This window comes from Limulus polyphemus, unplaced genomic scaffold (genome assembly GCF_000517525.1).
Source record: "Limulus polyphemus unplaced genomic scaffold, Limulus_polyphemus-2.1.2 Scaffold4707, whole genome shotgun sequence".
In the NCBI taxonomy this organism is placed as follows: domain Eukaryota; kingdom Metazoa; phylum Arthropoda; class Merostomata; order Xiphosura; family Limulidae; genus Limulus; species Limulus polyphemus.
Window position 1 is genome coordinate 33,440 of NW_013670317.1, and position 3,338 is coordinate 36,777.

The following is a 3,338-nucleotide window of genomic DNA, read 5'->3' on the forward strand; positions in this document are numbered from 1 at the left end:
TTCTCGAACAATCGGGATAATGGAGGACACTGGGGCCTCTGTAAGTCTTTGAATCCCCCAGCAGAGCGAGGGTTTTCTTTGCTAATTTTGGTTAACAGCTATTTGACAGTGTACTAACTTCTGTGAAACTTTAGGTTATATACCTATGTTAAATTATCAAAAGATAGATAACAGTTTTACATATTACTTTCCAAGTATTTCTGTAATTTTTAATAATTACTGTTGACAGACTTTACTGAATCTGTTTTGTTCTTGTACACCTGTAGGTGACATCATTTGAAGATAGCGATAACAAGTTTAACTACAGAAATATAATCTACAGAGGTGGTATTTAAATACGAGAATTATTTTTCGTGAAGCCACAAAGCGTCGAAAGTCTCTCTCTCTCTTTCTTTTTTTTTTTTAGTAAAGTGATGACTTGTTTAAAAAGTATCAAATTGTAAAGCTTCCATCTGATATGCCCGAGCTGTAACGTTGCGGGTTGTGGCTCTGAAGTTCCTGATTCCCTTCCCGTTATCTTCCCTACAAAAGTTGGCGGCGGGAGATGTTGACTAGCTGCCCTTCCTCTAGTTGGAATTAGTAATGGCTAGCTCGTACAGCCCTCAGATTTTGCGTAAAATTCAACAAATAAACAAACAACCCGATCGATAAAAGAATTCGAAAAATCTCAGTATAGATAGAAAATTCAAAACATAAATGACTATAAATTAAAATCGCTTAGACCTCACCGTAACAGCTGAGGATTAAGAAGAGAAAAACGTCCATGATGCCAGCATTTTACAAAAAAATAAAAAAAAATGCTTTTCTGTTACGAGTCAGAGGGTCGCCACGTTCACACATCATTTTTAATACGAGGAAAAACGTCAATCCATCTTGTTTTTGTAAGAAAATGAATATCTGATTCTAAGACGAACTTTTCCAAACGTAGCAAAAACTTTCTGGAAGCGAGAATGCTTTAATATATCAAGAAGTCAGTGTGTTCAGCCAAGTCTTTTCATCAAAGAAGAAACATTTCTAAGGTTTAAGAAAAAAAAATCATTGACGTTAGCTATTTCATTGAAATCAAGCCATGACACCAGTAGACAAACAGAGAAAAGTGGCAGCAAGGAAGGTGTTATAAATCTAACAAGTTCGTTAAAAACTTTTTATTTCTTCTTCCCACTAGATTTTTAAAAAGTAAAGTAAAAATATATGTGGCAAAAGGTTCTAAAATAGCAATAAACTATGGCACTTTTAAAAGTTTCAACTTAAGACTTGATTAAAGGTAAAAAATAACGGTAACTAACAACACGAGTTATTTAAGTTTATCGATATTTACTGAACCTTCTAAACTTACCATTTGCGCTGGGCCTAACAGGCTAACGAGACAAAATCAATCATAATTGTTAGGGATTAAAAACTTCTCACCAGTGAATATATATCCTGACGTGGCTGAGATTCTCCCCCCACCCCCTCTATTAAGACAGAAATTTTCTTCAGTGGAATTACTAATGCACCTTAAAAAAAACTAGTTTAAATATCTCTATATTATTGAACTCTTTAGAATCATAATTTACTCTAGGCCTAACAGTTTAGCGGGACAAAAACAATCTTAATTATTAGGCATAAAAAGTTAAAAATGCACACCAGTGGATATATTCTGTTGTGGCTAGAAATATGTATATATTTGCCCTGTTAAGAAAGAAATTGTCGTTAATAGAATTAATAATGCACAAAAGTATATATATCGAACAAAACTAGAGTATTTCGAAAGTATGTATAAACACATGAAACTGCATTACTACCACGAGATGGTTGGTACTTAACAAAAAGTAACTGCAGCCAAGTCCAAGGAACTGATGACTTTCAAAGGACGCAATCCCCCATTTGATGTCTATAACACTTTTTTTGCGATGTCTATGCTCTACCTTTCATTTTACTGTTTTACTGAATATTTTACTCGCGTATTCGGGTTCAAACGTCGTTGATATTGGGGCTAGGAAATCAGATAATCTATATTAAAGTATAAATTTTCTAGTTGCCTGTTCCTTTCAACAATTCGAAGCAATTTCGTATTTTTTGCACGACATTACAGAGTACAAATAATTCTGTGTTTATCTTGCTTGTCTCGTCTATGTACAGTTGACTGCTAACGTCAGAGTGCAGACAACAAATGATACTTTTAAAAATAGGACTTTATGGGCTCGAGCACCTATACCTCGTTCTAACTTCATAACATAAATCCTAATTCTGTAGCACGTGTGACAGTGAGTAGAGGTTAAGCCTGACAATTTGTATATTACAATCCTTGTGTCGGTTCTACATCAGAGATACCTCTCTACACTACGATACATTCTACAATTTTCTGAACTTTGTATTTTAGTTTTGTGTTTGACCTAGTGAAAAGTATTGAAAGTAGGGAGAGTTATTAAATCACGCCCTCTTCTCTTAGATATTAAACTCACAGCTTCTACTAATTCATAATTAGTCACCTGCTTTAAACACTCGCACCAGTATACGGTTGTATGTTGTCTGTCAGTCATTCAGTATGCAGGGACGCTGAACGTTGCAATTTGTACTGTCGTGACGTCAGTAATGGCATGCGTACGTTTTACTAACGCCACGACAGTACAAATTGCAACGTTCAGCGTCCCTATATACTGACTGACTGACAGACAACATACTACTGTATACTGGTACATTGAGCATGACATATGAACTTCACAAGCAAGAAATAAAAACATTTGTAACTCTTAATTTTGGTTTTATTTACTCTTGAAACAGAACACTTTCGTGGATCCTGCGGAAATACATCTAGTTATAAATTATACTTACTTTTGTATCAGATATGAAGCTTAAATATACATATGATCTAAATAGCTTAAAAGAACGTTAAGAATAATTTAAAAAGTATTAAACACATTTAACGTTTAGTGGCAGTTCAAACAATATTAAACACATTAAACGCTAGGGTCAGCTCAAACAGTATTAAACACATTAAACACAGATCAGTACTTCAAACAATATTAAACACAGATCAGTACTTCAAACAATATTAAACACAGATCAGTAATTCAAACAATATTAAACACAGATCAGTACTTCAAACAATATTAAACACAGATCAGTAATTCCAACAGTATTAAACACATTAAACATAGTGGAGTACTTCAAACAATATTAAACACGTTAAACACAGATCAGTACTTCAAACAATATTAAACACAAATCAGTAATTCAAACAGTATTAAACACGTTAAACACAGTAGAGTACTTCAAACAGTATTAAGTACATTACACACAGATCAGTAATTCAAACAGTATTAAGTACATTACACACAGATCAGTAATTCAAACAG